General features: G+C 55.7%; 1 protein-coding gene across 9 annotated transcripts in view; it reads right to left on the bottom strand.

Moving 5' to 3' along the window:
* Positions 1 to 13,714, bottom strand: part of Bcor (BCL6 corepressor) — a 122,106-nt gene that overhangs the window by 33,423 nt on the left and 74,969 nt on the right. For 4 of the 9 annotated variants that reach the window (XM_006976897.4, XM_015995802.3, XM_015995801.3 and 1 more), the window contains exon 1: positions 10,228 to 10,764. The exons of 2 other annotated variants lie outside the window; for them this stretch is intronic. The gene's annotated coding sequence lies outside the window, so the exon portion shown is untranslated. Of the gene's footprint in view, positions 1 to 8,768; positions 9,365 to 9,414; positions 9,519 to 10,227; positions 10,765 to 13,714 lie in introns of those variants that run through there. 3 more of the 9 variants (XM_042269670.2, XM_042269669.2, XM_076562093.1) reach the window with 3 other exon arrangements.

The following is a 13,714-nucleotide window of genomic DNA, read 5'->3' as shown; positions in this document are numbered from 1 at the left end:
TTTGCACTCGCTGTAAACAGCCTTCACATTCCCCCTTACCACATAGTTAAAGCCAGACTAACAATCCACAGTTAGAGATCAAACCAACAACAGCAGCATTGTGTCTGCCTTCGCCTTCGCACCAAGCCCAGCAGCTGGCAGGTTTCTCCGGAACAAGGGACCCTGGCTCTCCCCCCCACCCCACCCCAGCCCTCCGGGCTCTAGCCAAGGCCAGCTAAGGAAGCATGCGTTTTCTCGGTGCAGTTTGTTAAGGCCCGAGAGCACCGCCATTTCGCAGAGATTTCGCTGTGGTTTATCAGCCCTCTCCCAGAGTTTGAGCCTCTGGTCGAGTCTGGGGAAGCGGCATGGGAAGAGAGAGCTCACACTCCTAGGCCACTGGGCCAAGTGGCCAGGCTGGGTCTGTAATAGGGAGGCCTGCAGCTCTCTCTCCAAGTTGTCACAGAGGCTGGGCATGTCTGCGCTCTGAGCAGGCCCACAGAGATCTGCCTCTGGTCTTTCAGAAATTGCCCAACGCATCGAATACTTACTGGTCGCCCCACTGATCAAAATGTCTCCTTTATGATTTTTGGTTAAGTTGAACATTTCCATAATCGTCATTATTAGCGCAAATTACACGCCTAATCGGTCCTTAAATAGATTTTAATTAAATAATCATACAAGGCTCATTTTATGACTTAAGAAAGGCATTACTTTTCGTTAGAAACTTTCCACCAGGATATGGAATAACGACAGACAAATACTTGTTCTTTGAAGAGCACCAATAACCAAGGGGCAGAGTAGCCGTAGTAGACCCTGTTTTACCTTCCAAGTGGAAGCTGGGAGCCGACACACTAGAGAAGCTTACCCGGGCTCCTAGGATGGGAGGGAGCTCTTTCTCCTCAGTACTACTTTTGGCTCTTTTTTTTGGACAGTAGAAATAAACTGCCTCTCCATCTGGAGAGATCTCTCCAGCTAGTGGGTTTGTAGACCACTTTTCCCCACCCCCACTCATTTTCCACCCCAGTCACTGTGGAAAGCGGGCAGTCTGGGCTTGTTAAATGCTGTGTAAAATGCTGTTAATAAAATAATAAATACAAAGGATGGAGGCTGCTGGGTCCATGGGTGTTTTGACTGGAAATGCCTTGGCACTTGTCATGTGTTTATGGGAGGGCAGACAACTCCAAGGATTTACATAGTTTGAACATTTTTGTACTTCATTTATCCTTTCCTAAATGACGTAGGTCCTGAGCTATTTCAAGTTTGCATTTGTACAGAACTGTGAAATGCCTAGGAGTTTCTCCAATTAAAGCAAGTTTTTCAATCAGACTCAAAGCTGGAACATACTCTTGCCTGTGTCCACCCTCAGCCTCTTGGGCTTGAGAAAACAAACATCCCAGAAAACAATCCTAGGTCCTCAAGATCCTCACCTCTGCCCCCTCCTGAAGGGCCCCCAGGGCAAAGGTTATGGAGCCTTCAGATTCCAGGCAGCTGGGCTCCACACTGTGGCCATCACCTCCGCAGTTAGGAGCATCCTGTCCATCCACTACCTCTAAAATAGTGAGCTAAAACGAGGGTAAAACTGCTGGCCTGGTACAAGCCACCGCTCACAAAACAATGTCAGCAAAGGCTGGAAGGCGTTCGTGCTCGTTCCTTCTGTGGAGGGACCAGGGATTCGTGCCTACTGAAGCTCTTTCAGCACAAAGGCTTTTAGGGAAAGAAGGGGAGGGGGAGGGAGGGCTCCTGTTTCAGAGCAGGCATCCCCTGAGAGTCAAGAACCAAGTGTAGCTTCAATCAAAAGCTGACTTCCCCTGTGGGAGTCGAAGAGGAAACCTGATCACAGTAGCTTACTACCGCCCTGGATCCATACAGGTCTGGTTTTCTTCTCGTGCTAGTAATTTTTTTTAAATACATATCGATATAAAAGAAGCAATCTCTGGCTGACTTTATTGAAAACCACATCGAGCCTTCCTAACATCCGGACTTAATCCCTATCAAAACCACAGCACCTCTGGCCTCTGCAGCAGGCCATCCCTCCACCTCTTCCAACGAGGCCTTCTCCTCCAGCAGCTCCAGTCCCCTCCCCTGAAATAATGACTGGAAAACTTGCCAAACGGCACCTAGATACCAGTTCTGGAATCAATTCCTAACCATATAATGATCCCACTTAGAGAGAAAAAAACCCAAGTCGTTGCATATGGAATCCCTTAAAGGCATAAGGCAAGGCGCTCTAACAAAGGAAAGAGGAGCCCACGTAGGCTGACCCAGAGGAATGGCCCTGGGACCCTGGCCTAGCAGGTCTTGAGGGCAATAGAGAACTGAGGAGCAACTTACAGAAACACGGGCAGTCATTCGGGGCAATTATTAACCCTCTGGGCCTACTATGTGCCAAGCATTGTCTTTGATCCTAAAGGTAGATAATTATTCCCAGTCATACAAATGAAGAAATGTACCGAGGCGCAGAGGCCATAAATAACTTGCCCCCAAGGTCACACAGCTAGCAAAAATGGGCGGGCCATGGTCAAACTCAGTCCTGGAGTTGCGGAGAGGAGCCAATTATTGGTCTAACTGTGTCATCTGAAGCTCCCATTTTCCCATACTGCCTTCACCTCAGATAAGTTGGTAAGTTTTAGGTCTTGCGTATCAAACACAAGGTAAAGAGCCAGCGCACGAGCCTTATGTAATTCATCCAGTATGAGCCCAGAGCCATTTCCCCAAAACATTACAGCAATCTCTAAGGCCACTGAAAAGGCTTTCACAATCGCCCCCTCCGTACTACCAATCTCTCACACTGAGATGCCCCAGTGTGAGGGCCAAGGCTCCCGACAGGGTACCACATTCCCTCGGGGTGCCAGCCTCCAGCAAGCCTGAGTAGGTGGCCTGGCCTCTCTGTTCTCAGGGAAAATGCCGACTACTGGTCCTATGGCTGAGATTTCCACCCACGACTTGCCACATGATGCAATAGATTATCTAGATGGAGCAAAAGGCCTTCGGAGGTGCGCCCATGTCTATCTACCTCCCAGAAGGCTCCAAGAAAACACCCTAGGAACCGTAATGAAGTGGGAGCGAAAATACCAGCTGAGTGGCTTGCAAGCTATCAGGCGCTATTGGACATCCCAATGTTCCTATCAAAAGGCAACCACTGACCGGGACAAGCTGGAAGACTTGCCTTTTCCCAACCTTTCCTCCCAGAATACGGTCTCCAAACCTTAGTGCCCCACATCCTCTCCCTACTTCCTCCTGATGGTTAGACCTACTCCAGGCTTTCAGTTGCTTTTGGAACTTAATGTTCGCCTTTGCTTCAGTGAGGACTACTTGTTGGGGCACTGGACACCTGCTCACGTCGCCGGCTCGTTTCTGCAGCTGTGCCCCAGGAGAGCCTCTGAAACCCTGGCAGGGAGAGGGACAGGGAGAGGGGCTAGGTGGAGGAGGACTGCACACTCCCTCTGTTCACCAGCCCAGTGGCCAGGCGGCCCAGCTGACCTGGCTCTCAGCCAGCCCTCCGCAAGTGGCTTTCTTTCTCTTTTAAAAACTTTCCAGCCTTGGCTAGCCGGCCGAGTTTCCAGCTCCCGCCTACCCCGGCTCGGAACTGGCCTAGCATGCCGGAACTTCTAGGGGCGACCCCCTGTTCCTGGCACCAGGCAGGCCCGCAGACACCTTCTCCCCTTCTCCTGCTCCAATACAATCCACTCGAATTCCTCACCCCCCATCATCGGCCACCTGGAGTCCGCGGCTTCCCGAGCAATTGCCATCCAGCAGAGCTTGCAACCATGGTTTCCTTCGTGAGACAACTGTCCACAGTCCTATCGCTGCGGACCCACGGGGTGCGGACCCACGGGCCTTGTGTAGGTGGAGGGCGGCGGAGGGCGTGCTGAGCCCCTAACACATTCACACCCACACGGTCTACCGCTCCAGAGGGGGAGGGGAAGGAAGGTGCAAGGCGGGAAGGGGAAAGGGCTGCCTTTCCCCCACTTCTCTCTCTCTCTCTCTCTCTCTCTCTCTCTCTCTCTCTCTCTCTCTCTCTCTCTCACTCTCTCCAGATTTTGGTGTCCCTGGCACCACAGCAAAGGCCCGACAGAGCCAGAACAATAGAAATGGGAGGTGGGAGTGCCGGAAATGGTGCAGGAAGACCCCCTATAACCCTATAAACCTTCCCCCTGCCTTATAGTTACCGTTAGCATTAAAAGACCTGGAGCCTTCACTGCAATTGTACCTTTTTATAACTTTTCCCCTAAACGCGACTCCCTTTCCACATTCTGAAATCACAAGGCAAAGATATCCGGGACAGCTGTAAACTGGCCCCCAAGCTCCGAGAGCCTCTTACCTGCTCTGCCCCGGCAACCTACCCTGACTCACCTCCCTCCCCCAACAGTTCCCCTGGTTTGCACCTAGACAATAAATTTAGTTTAATTTAGCTTCCGGTCTTTAATTTTAGCAGGTCTCCTTTTTGCATGCAAATCAATATGGCAATTACCATCTAAAAGCTCACCCAGCCCCGGGTCAATGTAAATTGATCATTGTCCGCCTTCCACAAAATAACACGGGAGTCTGCGGTGCATAATGAGATTATACTGGAAACTGTCTTTTAGATCACAAATTATATTTTATGCTGTCAGGATCTTCTCGGAGTGGACTTCTCCATTTGTCTAATCGTGGGGAACCCAGCCTGTGGGTGCTGGCTAGCAATACTCAGGCTCCGGAAAAAATAAGTGGGGACACACCACAAGAATCTAGATTGAGAAAACACAGAACTGAGCTTGAGCCCAGAATGGGAACCTTCAGAACCAACCCCCATAAGAGCACCATTAAATACTACCCCGCAAAATGTCAGATGTCCCTTCTGAATTTGGGGAGCAGTTGGGGAAGTGGCCAGTGCACACCTTGGGACAAGTGCTCAAGATAAATGGGGTGGACAGAGGTCTTACACTACAGCTCTCCTGGGTTTCTCAGCTCCACCACCTAAGCCTCTCAGCAGGGAGGCCATCTCCGCAAAAAGATGGAATCCCATTGGCCATCAACACTGACCAAATTCCTCCGACGGTGGCCAGCCAAAGTCTTCCTAAATCTGCGAGAGGCCCCCACTAGACCGGATCCAGACTGTTCCAAGAGACTCCTCGGCAAAAAACACTGCATTTACACTCTTCAGTGACTTTCAGGACACCCCTAAACAAAGGGCCTTCCTAGCTCCTTTCAGAAAAGCGGTGGGATGCAGCCTTGAGGATGGCCCATGAGATTCCCCAGCCTGCCTGGCTAGGTGTCTGGATGAAGGCTCCTCCAGGAAACTAGGGAGGCATTGTTAAGTAAGGGCTGCTGGTTGCTCTTGCGAACTGTGGTAAGGTTGGGGCAGCACTCGGGCCTTTCTGAAGGCTGCCGGCCTGCACAGCCCAGCCCTGCCCCGCCTGGCCTGGTCTCCACCCAAGTGTGATCTTCCCAATAAAAACTGGAATTCCTGACTGCGCTTAAACAAAGAGGGAGGGAGGCAAATCGGTGCCCCGAGCAAACTAAGCCCTAGCAGGAGTTTACATGCCCTTCTGGGGTCACTGAGGCGCCTGCTAATGTACCCAGCACAGGTCGTCCCAGGCATGGTCTCCTCCAGCGGGGAGGAAAAATATAATGAAAGCATACCACTCGCTCCTTTATTTCTCCCAGAGGGCACGCTTCTTTGGATTCTTTCTCAGTTCAAGCCCAACACCACCTTCGCCAACAAGACTTTACCACAGTCTCACATCTTTCTCCCCACCACAAAGTAGAGAGCTACTGCTTTTTCCTTCACTTTCCAGCCACCCAAGGTCAAGAACTCTCATCCTCTTTAGAAATCCTGCTACCTGGTCAGTAAGGGCAAGAACTAGAAGTCATCCTAAACAAGGGCCATCACCAATTCGGGAGCTGCTTTACCATTTTCTCCTGCCCAAACACATTATTGCCCTGAGAATGTGTCAATGGAGTTGCCCCCGTTTTTACTTTCAATCAATCTCACTAGGCGAGAAGTCTTCCTCAAGGCAAAGGGCTGCTCTTAGTAACTGGGCCCCTGTATCTAAGCACAGGTATGCATGCATACGCGTGCCTTTTGTGCTTTTTTCCAAGTGACCGTCTTCACATCTTTAAATTGATTTTTTTGTCTTTGCAACACGGAAATTCTGCCCCAATTTCCAGCTTCACAACGTCTATAGTTTTTCTTTTAGAGTACCACTATACATTTCTGCATTTGCACAGCCATGTTTATATTCCTCTAGGTCAGTTCTTTATCTCTTGTTCCATTAGGACATAGGAAGCAAAGTGTCTAGGTCTGTCCCAGCACACATCATTCTGGGGTACATCTTAATCTGAGCATTCCTCCCTACTACTTGGCTTCTTTGGCTATCCCTGTAAAGCAGTTCATTTCCGGGCCAGACCAGCATGGCTTTGCAGTTTAAATGTAAATAGAGGGGCCTTAGACCACAAATCTTTAAGAGGAAAAGACGGGAGGGAATAAGTTAATTATCCATAGGGGGACACACCCATCAATATCCAGCCCTGGAAAGAACTAAATTAATGTATGCTGAGTCGTATTAAGTTTTAGACCTTTGATACACAAATGATGGATTTGTTAAAGTGTCCAGACCATCTCCTATTTAGGTCGTCTCCCTGTACATGTCTGATTATAACTGTTCACAAGTTCATGGTTACGTGTTTATATATGGACAGCTCACGGAATGCTGTGTTCTCCCTCCAATGCATACATACTGTCCTTACTGGCCTGGCATTTCAGGCTCAGGGCCTTTAATAGGCAGCAGCCTGGCTGGGTCAGAGCCTTTGCCCAACTACCTTCTCTCACTTCGGGTCTCCCCTACACACGCCAGTTCCTCTAGGAACCAGGTTTTCATAGCCTGCTCTCAACTCAGATCCTTAAGCGAGGGTGCCCATTTTGTGTTCACAGCTCCCCCGAGGAGTCCCGGGTTAAGCTAGTTACTGTCTAGCCGCTGCATCCGATTTGTGAAAGAATCGCGGATGCACACACAGAAGAGAAAACAGTAGTAGGTCTAGACCTCAAGGCCCACACCCCTGCGGACCACCCGACTTCCAGTCACTTCTACTAGACTCGTCACTCTTCCCCCATCAAACTCTTTACCGCACTTAAAGGGTTAAGAGAAACCCCCGCAACCTGCCTTCTACCCGGCTTGCTGGGCCCCCGCAGGCTAGCTTTAGCTTGCTCGCTCGCCGCTCTCGGGAGTCTGCTGCCATCTCCACGGCCGGCCCCCTCCCCCGTCCTTCAGCCGGGAGGGAGTCTGCATGCCTGTCTAGACCGATCTATCACCCGCACACCAACAACACCCGCGAGAGCGCGGAGACCCCGTTCAGGTCCCCCTGGCCCGCACGGTTCACAGCGGACGGAGTCCAGCGAGCGTGACGGCGCCTGCGGGCTAGCGGGTGAGGGTCCAATAAGAATCAGGCCGCCCCGAGCGCCCTGCTAGTCTTCCCCAGACCCTACCCACTGCGTTCGCACCAGCCCGGCTACCCGGGCACAGTCACAGCTCTGCGCGCTGGGCAGTCCTATTTTTATCTTGTCTAATCCCAAACTGGGCGGGGAGCACAGGCGTCGTGCTTAAAGAACAAGAGATAGGCGAGGGAGGCGGGGAGGAGCAGCCAGGCAGCAAAGCCAGCTAAAGCGAGTTAAAGACACAGTGGAGGCGACCGCGAGCAGGAAGAAAGAGCGGGCTGTGTGGACCTCGCGGCGCCGCACGCAACGCGCCGCCCTGCGAAGTTATATTGGCCCGCCAGCTGTCCCTCGCTGACCACCCCTCCCCACTTCCCAGCGGCACTCTCCGCAGCCCGGACCGCGGGGGCCCGGGCTGTGTGGGAGGCGGAGGCCAGGCCGGCCCTGCAAAGGGCTGGAGAGAATCGCTAATGAGCTGTGCGGCCCATTGATCCAGAGAACACTTCCTAATTAACTCTCAGTCACCTACTGGTGACAGCGCCTCAAAGGACAGCGCTGATCGAGCCCCAGTCCAGACCTACCCGCCCAACGCCTGGTGACCGAGCCCCGCGTGATCCCCTAACCGCAGGCAATTCCTGTACGTAGCGTACACTCTAGCACTGAAGGCCAGCCTCAGATTAAACCTGGACGGCATATCAATCATCACCCCTCCGCGTAGTTCTACGCGACACAATCCAACCCAAAATAAACACCAGAGCCAACACTGCAACCCAGACTAGGTAACAAGTCCGGGATGGAGCGGGAAGGGCCGAGAAGCGAGTATTTCCCAAGTGTCCACATACAAACGTCTCCGAGGTCGACAATTCAAATACCTTCCACACAAGCAATTCTGTTGGTAAAACCGAATCCAGCACCTTGTACAGGTCGATCTCTCCCGGTGGTGTCCATTTCCAATGCCACAGGAAGTGTCAGATGGCTAGAAATACCCAAGTCTGTCTACTCACCACCCACCACCTTCTGGGGTGGGCTATTTCCTCGTTTTTTTGTTTTTTGTTTTTTTTTTCTTAAACTCCCGGTCCATTTTTAAGAATATTTTTTTTCGCCCAGGGGACTAACCTTAGAACCAAATAGCAGTACTCCTCTCCTAGCCTTCTCTCAATAAGGGTGCGCGAGGAGGGGGTTACACAGTTAAACCCCGGACTGTCTAGTCTAGACGCAACCAGGCAGTACGAATACCTATTTGAAGAGCGCTGGTTTCTTTTTGAGGTTTGTTTTTAAATAAACATAACCCTCCTCCAGTTCCTTCTTCGCTTTCCCATTCCCCCAACCCCCACCCTCCAGACGCCGGCGGCGCGCGCCTTCGCGCGCGGGCACTCACAACGTCTAGCTGGAGGTCGCGGACTTCTGGAAAAGATTCATTAGCAGCAAATTAAGCCTCGCTCGGCCTCGGCTTAAAAGCGGACAAGCTCGGTCGTCGTCGGGACATGGGTACGTGTTCCCGGGAGCAACCGGGCAGCCAGAAGTCCGCCGGGACTACACGTGCCACTAGCCGCCCCAGAACAGGGCGCTCCTAGGCTCTCTTCGTAAACAGCGGGCGCTCTTCGCCACCGCCCTGAGCCCCCGGGTTGGTGGTGGTGGCTCTGCAGCGCAGCCTCCCGCCTGCTCCAAGCGCTGGCCCCGTGCCGCCTCGCCCTCCCCGCCTCGGCCGAGGATCGCGCCCGGTGCGCAAGTTCCTCTTCGCCCCGAGCCTCCGCGTCGCCCGCCCTCCGAGTGGGACCAACTTCCTCCGGCCGCAGACTTTCACACGCCCATCAGGGCTCCCACCGGGCTCCCCACTGCCCATCAGAGGGCTGGGGGCTCTGCTCGCTCCCCCGCCCCGTGCCTGCTCCCACACAAGCAGTCCAAACCGGCTCCGGAGGGCTCAGAACTTAGAACCTACCCCAAGGACGTCTCCCAAAGGGAGATGATGGGAGGGGGTCGAATTTAGAATCTTAAAAGAACATTTACAAAACAAAGCAGCTGACCTGGCAGGCCCGCGGACTGGCCCAGTCCGAATCTCCGGCTCTCCATGGATTCCTAGTAGTTTTTTTTTTTTTTCCTCCTAAATCCACGTGATTCACGCCTTGGGGCAAGCCAAGGGAAAAAAAAAAAAAAAAAAAAAAACCGGGGACTCCCCTCCGGAGTTGCGCGACGACGGCAGGTAGAGCTCGGCTCGGTCCGAGGCGCCCGCCGCACACACTAGCGCACGCACAAGCCGTCGTTCCACTCGGAGGCACCACCGGCCCCTGGAGAGGCCAGACGAAGCGGCGGCGGCGGCGGCGGCGGCGGCGGCTGGGGGTTTTTACAGTTCTTTTCCGAGTCGAAAAAGAAAGCAGACGGGAACCCGCCGCCTCCCCTTCCTGCTAGCGAGGTAACGCCGCCGAGCCGAGCTTCCCAGCTTCCAGCCCAGCACTCCCCCCGCCAACCCCCACCCCGCGCCTGACTCCCGACGCTCGGCGACGACCGCGCTCCCGCGCAGACACACGGAGGCTGCAAACTTCCACTCGCTGAACTCCCCGTCCTCCGAGCCCCCTCGGGAGACGGCTGGTCCCCCGTCGAGTCCCTCCCCCGCCTGGTGCCCACGCGGGGGCCGCTTAGGTTGGCTGCATTTTTAATAACTTACAGTTCTGATGTAAAAACGAAAGCGAGCAAGGTAGCTAAACCTCCCGACGGGGGTCTACCGGAGTCGGAGGAGAAACCCTCCGAGGGTGGGAGTCCCGAGGGACGGGGTCGGCTGCAGTCCCCGGTGCGCCAGCCCGCCCGCGGCCTCCCCGGGGAAAGGTGTTCTGGGCACTGACCTGAAATCCCCAGTCGGGAAGTAGGCAGGGAGCCTGCGATCCGGAGCTTTGAAGTTTTCCCCGGAGCGGAGTCCAGGCGGCGAGGAGGATCTGGGGGCGGCTTGCTGGGTGGGTGGACGCGTGCGGGGTCGGGGGAGGACGGCTACGTTAAGGAACGGAGAAGGAGCCGGGCCGGGGAAGCGCAGCAAGCAGCAAAGTTTGCCTTCCCCGGCTGCCCGCAGCCCGCTCCCGGCGCCGCTCTCGCTCGCTCGCTCGCTCGCCTCCGTCTCCCTCTGCAGCCAGCCGACTGCCCCCGGGGTCGGCCCGGCGGAGGGGTGGGCTCTGGGCCGCGTGGGGGTGGGGCGGGGCGGGGCGGGCTGCAAGCCTCCGGGCAGGTGGCGACGGCCCCGCGCGATCCTCTCCTCCCGCAGCTGGACCGGGGCTCCGGCAGCCTCAGCAGCTCCCGCGCCGCCGCTGCCGCCCGCGCTCGGGCAAGAGCCCCAGCGCCATGTTGACGGTTCGCCGCGAGCGCCCGCTCGGGCTGGGTGTGTGTGTGAGTGTGTGTGAGCGAGTGTGTTGGCCAAGTCGTCCCCGCGCGGCGACAGCGCGGCTCGGGCTCTCGGCCCGGCGGCTCGCGTGCTCCCCCTCCGCCGCCGCCGCCCGCCCGCCTCGCTCCCGCTCTCGGTCGCGGTCTGGGTTCCGGCGCGTCTCCCCCTCGGCCGAAGAGCTCGGTCGCCGTTCAGCCCGGAGCGCGGCTCTGCCTCACCTTGCCGCTGGGAGCCCGGGCTCCGTCTGCCGCCGCACGCCGCGATCCCAACGCGTCCCCCCTCCCAGGTTCCCTCCTCTTCCTCCTCCCCCTCCCTCCGCCCGCCCTCCTCCCTCCCAACAGCCGCCTCCCCTCCCCCCTCCGGCGCAGCGCTCGGGCGACAGCCGCCCGCCCGCCGCCGCCTCCAGCTCTCGCAAGTTTGAGCTCCCCAGTCTCCGCTCACCCTCCGCTGCGGCGCCTCCTCGGTGGGGTTTCGGGAGGGGGTGATTCCCCGGGAAAAGGTTCCCCCGACTTTCCCCGGCCCTCACCGATTCCCACCCGGGTGCATCGGGGGCTCAGCACATCCGAACCCCGAACCACCTGGGTGGCGGAGTCGTGTCGTCGACCCCCCCCCCCCCGACTCCACCGTCCTCTCCGTCCCAGCTCGGGCCGAGTTGGCTCTTCACGCCCAGCCAGGGCTCACGTCCTAGGGAAGTGGAGACCGACTGGGGAGGCGGCCAAGGCTAGGTCGGCCAACGGATGGATCCCCGGCCCCAAGAATGGGGGGCTGCGGGGGCGGCTTTCCCTGCTGCGCGCCTAGACTCCCCTTGCTACCCAGAAGGCCAGTGGAGGACCGCAATTACCATAAAGCGCCTCGCACTCCTCTCAGCCAAAGCTGTCAAACCCCAGAGGCAGGCGCCACCGCCGCCTCTCGCCACCAGTGCTGCGCTCTCGGGGCCTCGCGTCCCCTCCGAGACCCAGCCCAGCAGAGCCTGAGTGCTCGCGGGCGTCCAACCACCTTACCTCGCCCCTTCTTCCCCGAGGAGCTCCACGTAAACACCACCACCGGCAACAGTGGCCGTTCCGCGTCCTAACTCCGCGCGCCCTTATATACACACAGACACACACACCCCGGACGTATCGATTGTGTGGGAATTGTCCGGGGGGCGGGGAAGGCTGCTCCTGGGGGCACCAGGGGGTGGGAGGGCCGTAAAGGGATCTGGGATGCGGCTGAGTCCCTCCCAGTTCTTTAGCATTTCCCGGCCCGGACCTCGGATGGCTGGAGGGTCTGCCCTCATCTCTCACCTCGGCCTCGTGAGAGGATCTCCCGCGTTTTATTTTACTTGGCCGGGAACAACTTTTGGCTTCACCGTTCAGCACATAAATTTCCACTCGGTAACGTCGTGCAGATCCGGGCTCGGCGGCGGCGTACAGCCCTGCGCCCGCAGCAGTTCAATTCAATTGACACGTATTGAGCCTCTACAGCGCACCCGGAGCAGCTCTGGGCGCCAGGAGGGGGAAGGGCAGGCAAGCGAAAGGGGGAAGCCGAGAAGCGAGGTTCCGGCCTCCCCGGAGCGCAGAGCCTCAAGGGCGAACCCAGCTCCGCTCCGTGAAGCTGGCGGGAAGGGAAGTCAGGGCACCCAGGCTGGGAGCTCTGACACCGAGGCCAAAGGTGACCCTATTCGGTGGTTCTATGGGGTCTTTTGATTCTGGGAAGGGGGTGGAGTATCTCCTCTGCCTAGGGACAGGATGGTGCAGGCCTGATGAGAACCAAAGTCCGAAATGGAAGTGGCTAGTAAACCCACACGGAAAGTTTTTAAATATCCTGGAGCGTCCACATGCCAAAAAAATAATCAAAAGCATCTCAAGTTGATTACTAAGTCAAGGTCAAGGCCAAAATCATCTCTAGCTAGAAGATATTTTCCCTTTTAAAAATGAGGCCCACTACTGACTGTGGGACTGATATTAGGTGCAATTTTATTCATTCTGTTTTAGTTCTCAGCACATAGTTATAAAAACAGCCCTTCTCAAAGCAGAAGTGAAACATCTCTACCGTTTGAAACCCGAAACTTGGAGCAGAATTAAATCTTCATGCTCCAGAGCTGCTTGTAACAACTGATGCAAAAGACGGCAGGGCAGGCCGGCCAGTGAGCTGTGCCTAGCCATGCTGGGCTGCTAATGCGTCCAGGACCCGCGCCTGCAGAATGGAATGCATGCCCTTTTTCTTCCTGGTCTTTCTGGGGGATGGGTGTCTCTGAAAGCTAATCTACACGTTTTTTTAATCTCCTGTAACAAGCAGAAAGACACCTGGACTATTATGCTGTAAAGCTATTTTTTATAAAGACGTTTTAAGGCTAGACATTAAAAGTTATTAGACTGAACGCATGCGAGTTACAGACACAGCTGGGGGAAAAGGCCGCTGGTTGTGTGTTGTGGCAACATTTCTTTATGAAGCGACTCCTTTTATTCAAAACAAGTCTAAAATAACCGGGAAAGCTGGAGTTGAGTATTTGTGGGGGAAACTCTGAGCGCGGTTCCAGGCAGAAAGGCCGCTGCGCCACTGTGGGCCGGGCAGGAGGGCTGGCCTGGGTGAGCAGAAGAGCAGTGCCAGGCTCGCCCGGCCTGCACCGCAGAAGCCCTGGCTCCATGCCCAGCCAGCCACCTTCTCTCCCCCTCTTCTCACCTCCCAACTCTCCCAGGAACAGGCTTTTCCCAGAGTCCGAGTCACTTTAACTGTCCAGAACTTTTGGGAAACCCAGGAGCCGAGCACGGGCCCCGAGGCCTCTCTGAATCCTAGGGCCTCCAGAGACGGCCGACAAAGGGGTCTGTTTGTCTAACTTTAAGTCCTAGAACTAAAGTGAATGGGGGGGGGGTGAGGGTGAAGGGGCCTTAGAGAGGGCTGAATGCTTGGGAAATTTGATGCTGGAGACAAACAGGCCAGTAAATTTGCCTTTGGCGTAATTTGTGGCAGTAGCCCCCCCC

This window comes from Peromyscus maniculatus, chromosome X (genome assembly GCF_049852395.1).
Source record: "Peromyscus maniculatus bairdii isolate BWxNUB_F1_BW_parent chromosome X, HU_Pman_BW_mat_3.1, whole genome shotgun sequence".
Taxonomy (NCBI): Eukaryota; Metazoa; Chordata; class Mammalia; order Rodentia; family Cricetidae; genus Peromyscus; species Peromyscus maniculatus.
Note: the sequence above shows the minus strand (reverse complement) of the source record. Positions and strands in the feature narration are given on the sequence as shown.